At 45.7% G+C, this 8,992-nt stretch overlaps 1 pseudogene; it reads left to right on the top strand.

The window, feature by feature from the left end:
• The first annotated feature begins 4,661 nt into the window (after window positions 1-4,661).
• Window positions 4,662-7,058, top strand: LOC102480536 (40S ribosomal protein S15 pseudogene; annotated as a pseudogene).
• Window positions 7,059-8,992: the final 1,934 nt, after the last annotated feature.

The following is an 8,992-nucleotide window of genomic DNA, read 5'->3' as shown; positions in this document are numbered from 1 at the left end:
TTTTGTGGGGAACTCTTTAATTAGTGAAGTACAAATCTGGGGGAAAACATTCTCCATAAAGAAGCAGAGGCTTTCTCCATTCTAAAGACTTTTCCCATGACATTAAAATGCTAATTCAAACACTGCCAATAAAACTGACATCAGCATATGTTTCCAGAAGTCTTCAACCTTTCGTTGTCAAGCTCATATTCCAAACAAGATGGCTTAGTCTTTGAAACTGGCGACATTGGTATGTGCAGCAGGGTAAGAAACTGTTCGCATGTTAATTCGAGCAGTTGTTGTTAATTTCTTGTTTACCCTAATATAAAAATGTGGAACTTGACTCATTCAACCAGCGTTGGCCATCCACCCAGATCGACTCCCTCCTGGCTGACTCACTGCCTCCTTTCAGTGATATCTTCCTTCTTTTGTTTTTTTTTTTTTGGAGAGGTTTTTGCTATAGGGCGCGTGTGCTTGCCAGACAGAGAGAGACAGAGAGATAGAAAGTGAGAAATCACCCCCAGGGGAGATGGCCACACTACCGTCCCTTCTCCTCTATTCTCCTCTCAGGATCTTGGGCATGTATGCACACACACCCGGCATGAGTTTAAGCCACTGGGTCCGAGACTCAAACCACGGTCGACTACACAGGGGTTCAGCAACATAGCCCTTACGCTAACTGCTGGTCCCACATCTTTCTTCATTTTACCTGAATTCACACACGCATGCATCTTTCTTTACATTTCTTCCATGTTTCCACTATTTTTATTCAACCATTTAACAATGATCTTTTAACAAAATGTCCAAGGATGTGTCTGCAACAGAGAGAGAGAGAGAGAAAGCACTCCCCCCCCACCCCCAACGGAGCCTGGTTACCCTGCGATCCCTTTTACTCCATTTTTCCATTCCATCAGAATTTGGGGTGCACGTGCACACTTGCCTGGCTGATTCTCAAGCCAATGGATCAGGTATCCAAGCTGTGATTGGCCATAGGGGATCTGGCTTTTTACGCACAGCGCTTAATCACAGGCTACGGAGCTGGCCCAGTTGTTTATATATTAAACCAAATACAACAAAACTTTGTAGTATATTTATATTCTTTACGCATTCAAATTTAATCTAAGTGGGATAACTATTCTGCATTTTTATGTGTTTCTTAGCTGTGTTTTTCATAGGAATGTTTTTAAAACACAAAATATATTTCCTATTGAGATATAATTCACACACCACAAAATTCACCTTTCTTAGGCATGCAATTCAGTGGTTTTTAGAATATTCACAGGGTCAAAGCAAGTGCATGAAGAGACTGGGGGAGTTGTGGAGTGGGGCTCTGGAGGGCAGAGTTTGAGGTGGAGGGCACCCCTTTATGATGTCCGAGAGCATATGGAGATAAAGGAGAGAATGCAGAGGTCGTGAATAAGGCATGGAGGATTTGATGGTCTCAGTGCTGAGGCTGAAATGAAGAAGAGCAGAGGGTCCTGGAAGGTGGAAGAGGAGGAAGTCGAGGCTCTTAACCTGATAGAGTCTAATTCAAGTGGGGAGCCAAGTACCTTCATGAGCAAGGTAATGTGGGACCTCTTCCATGTGGCTGCCCTGCTGAGACTCAGGGCTAAGGACAGGCCCAGCACTCCTCAGCTCACAAAATTTGCCTCAGTCTTCAGGGCTACTCTGCTGTTGGTCCAGTCAGGGCTGTCTCTCCATGCCTTTGCTTTTCTTTTTTATTTAAGTTTTATTATTTTCAAAATTTGCTAGAGAATGCATATGCTCACCTGAGAAAGAGAAAGAGAGAAAGCACCCGCCTCCCCATGAGGAATCAACGCTGCAATGCTTTCTCCTCCATTTCTCCCTCCTTTTGGGATTTTGGACACACACACACATAGATGCACCTGGAGCATTCCTCAAGCCATTGGGGTCTGGAACTTGAACCGTGCAGTCTGCCGTGTGGGATCCAACGGCCTTCACCACCACTCCACCAGTTGGCCCGCTTATCCTGTTTTTCTCTTTTGAGTATCATTCCTAGAGCTCTCCCATTGTTTATGGACCTTCTCATGTTCTGTCTGAGATATTGTCTGAGTGATCCTACCTGTGCTGAGAGCCCACTGTGTCCTAGCTGTCCAAGGGCTGCCTCGTCTTAGATGTCCGAGTGCCAGCTGCATCCTAGCTGTCCAAGGCCTGTCACATCCTAGCCGTCTGAGAACCACCGCATCCTAGCTGTCTGAGGGCCCACTATGTCCTAGCTGTCTCAGGGCCCACCGTGCCCTAGCTGTCCGAGAGCCCACCGTGTTTTAGCTGTCTGAAGGCCACTGCATTTTAGCTGTCCAAGCGCCCACTGCATTCTAGCTGAAGCCTCACATTGTAGGCACCATTGCATGTTTGATGGCTGCCAGATAATCTTGATCTTGAAACCTAATTAACAACGCTGCATGCCTGTAACTGTCAGCAATTGGTATTAGCAATATTTCCTTCCCGGTGTTCCTTAAAAGACTCCTTATATACTGGGGAATATACTGGGGATTCCAGTCACGGAGACAAACAGCCTAGAAAATAAGATTTGACGTCCCTTTGTATTTCCATGAAGTTATTGAAGGCAAGAAGTTAGCTCAATGGAATACTTATTCTCTCTCTCTCTCTCTCACACACACACACACGCACACACGCACGCACACACAAGTATAGATAAGTCTTCAAACATTTTGCTTGCCTATCAGTGATTTGGCCTACTATCTATTTCCGTGTACATTTTTTAAAGACTGGCATATTTAAAAAGTGTAAGTTTTAAGTTATTACTAACGATGAAATGTCTGGTGTATTATGACTACTGAACTTTGAAAATAAAACGGTATTATCACTCATTTAATCATCAGCATTTACAGATATAAGTTCTTTTTAAAATGAGCATAAATTTTAGATGATTTCTTTTTCTTCTTAAAACTGTATTCCCATTCCCCTTCCTCAGATCCTGGTGCAATAATATATTTTATATTCCAGTCTTCTACTGATCACCCTATGATATTTTTCTTTAAGCAAAAACTAATTTTAAAAAGGTTAAGTTCTTGCCCCAGTTCATGAAGAGAGAAAGAACGCACTCTGATAGAGTTAGGACTTCCAGAGTAAAATAGATAGAAGTTTGAATCCGAATCCTCCTATATTCTGCCAAGTGACATTGAGCAAATTAATATAATCCTGCTAAATCTCAGCTTCCTCTTCCAAAATGTAGGTATAATACATGTGTCTATTGCAGGGCATGTTGTGAGGGTTAAATAAAAATATATAAATTACGGTACAAAGAAAAGTGCATAGTAAGTAGTGATGGTTACTTCTTTTTTGTTAAGTTTTTTTTTTTTTAAGGTATGTGCACTCTTCAGAGAGAGACAGAGAGACAGTGAGGGAAAGTGAAAAAATAACTACCCCCTCCACTGGGGGATGGCCTGGCTGCTATGCCTTCTCCTCCATTCTCCTCCTGGGATTTTGGGCATGCAAAGCACATGTGCCTGACATGAGTTTCAAGCTGCCGGGTCTGAGACTCGAACCGGGGTTGGCCATGTGGGAGTCCAGTGCTTTTAACCACCACGCCCCCTGCTGGTTCTGATGTGATGGTTACATTTATGTGTCAACATGACTGGGCGCAGAGATACCCAGATAACTAGTAACGTGATTTCTGGGTGTATCTATGAAGGTGTTTTGGAAGTAGGTTAACGTAGGAATCGGCAAGCTGAGTATAAAGATCTTCCTCACCAGTGTGGGTGGCATCATCGAATCCACCACAGACCTCTACAGAACAGAAAGAGAAAGGGTGACTTCTTCCTCTCTTCTGGAACTGGGGCATCCATCTTCTGCCCTTCACCTGGGAGCACCTGGTTCTCAGGTCTTCAGACTCAGACCAAATTCCGCCCTGGATGTCTTGGATGTCCAGCTTGTAGATGGTGTGTCATGAAGCCTCTGAGCCTCCATCACCAGCTGAGTCAGTTCCCATAAAATATCCCCTTTCTTGATATATCTTTGCATATTTAATTTGTTCTGCTTCTTTGGAAAATCCTAACTAAAAAAAAAAAAATAAATAAGCATTTGGGGCTAGCAGGCAGCATGGTGGTTGAGCTGCTGGACTCCCACTTGGCTGACCGTAGTTCAAGTCTCAGGCCAGGCAGCTTGCTTTCTCATTTTCTCTCTCTCTTTGGTTGAATTTAAAAATAATTATAATCATAAATAAAATAAAAAAAACATATGCACTCAACACAAGTTTTCCTACTCTTTCATTTCCCTCTCCCTCTCTCCTTGTTCTTCTCCTCTCTCTCTCTCTCTCTCTCTCTCTCTCTCTCCTCTCTCTTTCTGATCTTTTTTTTTCTTTTTTAGGACAGATTTTCTCTCTAGGGCGCATGCGCTCGCCAGAAAGACAGAGAGAGACAGAGAGACAGAAAGCGAGAAATCACTCCCCGGGGGGATGGTCATGCTGCAATCCCTTCTCCTCCATTCTCTTCTCGGGATCTTGGGCACGCATGCACATGCGCCCCGTGTGAGTTTAACCCACCGGGTCTGTGATTCGAACCGCGGTCGACTACATGGGAGTCCAGTGACATAGCCTACTGCTATGCTGATATTACGCTAACTGCTGATCCCCTGATCTTTGCTCTCTTGAAGGTTGGCTACCCAGCAGCTCCAGGACAAAAGGCCCAGCTGCCTAGCCCATGATCTTGACAAAGACAACTGGCCAAGTTGCCATCATGTAAGAGTCTTTTGCAGTATTTTCAGGGGTTGTCAGACCACGTATTTCCCTCTTTCCATCCCAGCAAAATATACTCTGTCCCTAACTGTCCATCCTGGGTAGGTGTGCTCTGACCAGGCCTTCAAAGGCTCAGTGTCAGTCCTCAGCCTCGATGCCCGCTGCTGAGGTCTCTAGGAGGGAATTTTTGTGCCAGGCACCACGGAAACGTTGTTTGATTAGGTCAGCCCTGTGTTAGCCCCTGCGGCACCAAGCAGGGCTCAGCAGCTCGTTGCTATGTTGATTTTAATTAGATTCTGGCCGTGGCAGCCAGGGCCGGGTGGATGTCCTGGGGCTGCCATTGCCAGCCAGTCGAGAAGCTTGGAATTGGAGCTTGTCATGGAGAGCTGTGGGCATGAGGGGGTCCGAAGGGTGGGAAGTGTCCCATTTGGAAGTAAGAGACGCCAACAGGAAAGCATGACTCTTGACAACGCCTGACAGACTAATGAAATGGCCGTGTTTGGCAACTGGCTGTCCAGGCGTGGCTCCTGGACATCTGGCAACACTGTGCCCTGTCTCTGTGGCAGCTTATTTTGAGCGTCACGGCTATTACCCAGAGCCAGGAGTAATGTCTTTCATTCTGAGCCATCTAAACCCCCAACCACAGGCAAGTTTTCTTCCAGGGCAGAGGGCAAATGCAATTACATCTGTGACCAATTTGCACAGCTGGGAGCTCAGTCTCCTGACAGAAACATTTATTTGAGATTCGCGTCTCCAGGGGAGCTGGGTCACTACACAGGAAGTGAGGTCCACCAAGCATTCGTTGTCCACCATGTGAATGCTTGCTTGTCTGAGCCACGAGAACCAACCAAACAACAGACAACAACATCAGCTTTCAGAAGCTCAACACGAAACCGTTTTTTCTACAAACCAACAGGGTTTTCAAGGCATAGAGAATAAGAGTATTCAAGTAAGACACGGTAGCCTCCAGTCTACCACACCATCGTGTGCACATAGCACACAGAACAGTGGACACGGCGCTGGTCCTGTGGGCTGCTGGTTAAGAGAGTGGATTCCACATGGCCAATCAGAGTTGGAGTCCTGGCGTTGGTGGTTTGTAAAACACACTGGGCACAGGTGGATGTGATCCCCAAATCCCAACAAGACGAAGAATGGAGAAGCGACTGTGGTCTGACCATGGCCCATTGGAGATGCTGTTTTTCTCTCTCTGCTTTTCTTTGTCTCTCTCTGGTGAGCACACATGCCCTCTAGTAATAAAAAGAATAAAATCTGACTCCTCCAATTGTGTTCTTTTTTAAGATTATTTTGCCTATTCTGGGTCCCTTGAACTTTGCTATAAATTTTAGGTTCATTTTTCAGTTTCTATAAAAAGTCAGTTGCAGGGACCAGCAGGTGGCGTGGTGGTTAAGACGCTGGACACTCCCACATGGCCGACCATGGTTTGAGTCCTGGACCTGGTGGCTTGCTTTCTCACATTCTCTTTCTCTGTGTCTCTCTCTGGCCAAATTAAAATAAATGAATGAATAAATTAAAAAAAAAAAAGTCAGTTGGAATTTTGATAGGAATTACATAGAATCTATTGACCAATCTGGAGAATATTCCAAATTTTTTTCCTTAGGTTTTTGCTATAGGGTTTATGTACTTGCTGGAGAGTGAGACAGAGAGGGAAAGTGAGAGACAGAAAGGGCTAGCCATGCCACAATCCTTTCTCCTCCATTCTCCAGGAATGTGAGGCATACGTGCACATGCACCTGGCATGACTTTCAAGCTGCCAGGTCTGGGACTCAAACTGTGGTCAGCCATGTGGGAGTCCAGGACCTTAACCACTACCCCATCTGCTGGCCTAAGTATTCTAATTTTAACAATATCAAACTATTTGCCTTTCTCAGGAGTCGTCAAGATAGCGGAAGTGGAGCAGAGAAGAAACGGACCTTCCACAAGGTCACATACCGCGGCGTCGATCTGGACCAGCTCCTGGACGCGTCCTACAAGCAGGGATGCAGGTGTACAACGCGCCCAGCCCCGCGGCGCCTGAACCGCGGGCTGCGGAGGAAGCAGCACTCGCTGCTCAAGCGCCTGCGCAAGGCTAAGAAGGAGGCGCCGCCCATGGAGAAGCCCGAGGTGGTGGAGACGCACCTGCGCGCCACTACCCTGCCGGAGATGGTGGGCAGCATGGTGGGCGTGTACAATGGCAAGACCTTGAAGCAGGTGGAGATCAAGCCCGAGATTATTGGCCACTACCTGGGCGCCTGGGCGAGTTCTCCATCACCTACAAGCCCGTGAAGCACGGCCGGGCATCGGTGCCACCCACTCCTCGCGCTTCATCCCGCTCGAGTAGCTGGCCTGGCCAATAAAGGCGCTGGTCCCTGAAAAAAAGAAAAAAAAAAAATCAAACTATTCGATTCATGAACATGGGGTGCCTTTCTATTTTTTTGAAGTCCTAATTTCTTCCAACAATGTTTTATAGTATTTAGAATATAGGTTTTATGTTTTTTGCTTATTCCTATTTTATTCTTTTTAATCCTATTATAAATGGAATTTTTAATTTTACATTTGTTACAAGGCACGTTAGCTCACTTGTGAGAGAAAGGGAGGGAGAGAGAAAGTGAGGAAGTATCTCCCTAGGGGATGTGGTCACACTGCAATTCGATCTCTTCCATTTGCTTCTCGAGATTTGGGGCATACACGCACATGTGCCTGCTGTCATTTTTAAGCTACGGACTTGGGACTTGAACCATGATTAGCCATATGGGAGTCCAGTGCCTTAACCATCATGTCACCTGCTGACCCTGGAATGCTTTTGTTAATTGCATCATTGATTCACTCATTGCGATTGCATAGAAATACATTGCTTTTTGTATATCAATCATTTATCTTGCAACCTTGTTGAACAATTTTTAATAACAATTTTATTAGTGGGTTTCTTAGTATTTTTAATATTCAAGATTAAGTCATCGGGGGCCAGCTGATGGCATGGTGGTTAAGGCAGCTGGATCCCACATGACTAACTGCATGTTTTGAGTCCTGGACCCAGTGGCTTGAAAAACACTCCCGTCTGGGCCTGTGTTCCTGTGTGCCCCAAATCCTGACAAGACAGAGAGATGGAGGAGGAGGGACTGCAGTGTGATCATTTCCATTAGGGGTCACTCTCTCTCTCTTCTCCCCTCAGTGAGTGCACCTGCCCTCCAGTAAATTTTTTTTTTTAAATGATGTCATCTGAGAATTGAAAGAATTTATTTTCTTTCTTCCTAATCTGGATTCCTTCCATTTTATTCTTACCTAACTGCCCTGGCAGAACCCTTGGTTTGTATTACAGCTGTGTAAGGAACTAAATTTCTGTTATCAGCCCTTACAGAAGGTTGAATTTGGTGCTCCGGCTTTTTAAAGAAGGCAGTTAATACTTAATATTCAGCCCACCACCCATTGGAGAGATGCACACTTCCCGGGATTTTTTTTCTTAATTATTATTTTAAAAGCTGTTATTATTTTGAAAACTTTTTAAAGAGAGATGTTTGCTATAGGGTGCATGTACTCACCAGAGAGACAGCAAGAAATCACCCCCTGCCCCCAGGGTTCGGGGGAGGAAGATGGCCACATCTCAATCCCTTCTCCTTCATTCTCCTTCTGGGATCTTGGGCATGTACACACACGTGCACCCAGTGTGCGTTTTAAGCTACCAGGTCTGGGACTCGAACTGCAGTTGACTACATGGGAGTCCGGTGACATAACCATCATGACATCTGCTGGTCGTTCCCTCCGCCCCTCAGGGTTTTTTTTAATTTTGTTTTGTTTTGTATTTAAGAGAGAGATTTTTGCTATTGAGTGTATGTACTCACTAGAGAGACGGAAAGCAAGAAATCATCCCCCCACCCCCAATGGCTGCAATCCTTTCTCCTCCATCCTCCTGGATTGTTGCACACACACATACACTCAGCCTGAGTTTTAAGATGCCAGGCCCAGGACTCGAACCACATTCATCTCTGTGATGTCACCATTACGCCATTCGCTGGTCCCTGGGGTACGTTTTGACAGAACCGTAAGACCCTCCAGTACTAGAGACCGCCGGGAGTGGAGTTGATCAGGTTGCTGCGTTGTTCCCATGCAGTGTTTAGACACCACGAAAGAAAGAATGAAAGTAGCTCTGGACTTGGGATCTTTTCTGCCAGAGCTAGTGCTCCCGGTCCCTCTGCCAGACAGGATATGGAGGGGGGCACCGAGGAAGAGGCTGGGAATCACAGACAGACAGATGGTGGTGGTGTCTGGTCTGCGTAAATCTCCCAGCACTTCCACCGTCTG

This window comes from Tupaia chinensis, unplaced genomic scaffold, assembly GCF_000334495.1.
Source record: "Tupaia chinensis unplaced genomic scaffold, TupChi_1.0 Scaffold143647_1, whole genome shotgun sequence".
Taxonomy (NCBI): Eukaryota; Metazoa; Chordata; class Mammalia; order Scandentia; family Tupaiidae; genus Tupaia; species Tupaia belangeri.
This window is presented reverse-complemented; position numbering and strand designations above follow the sequence as displayed.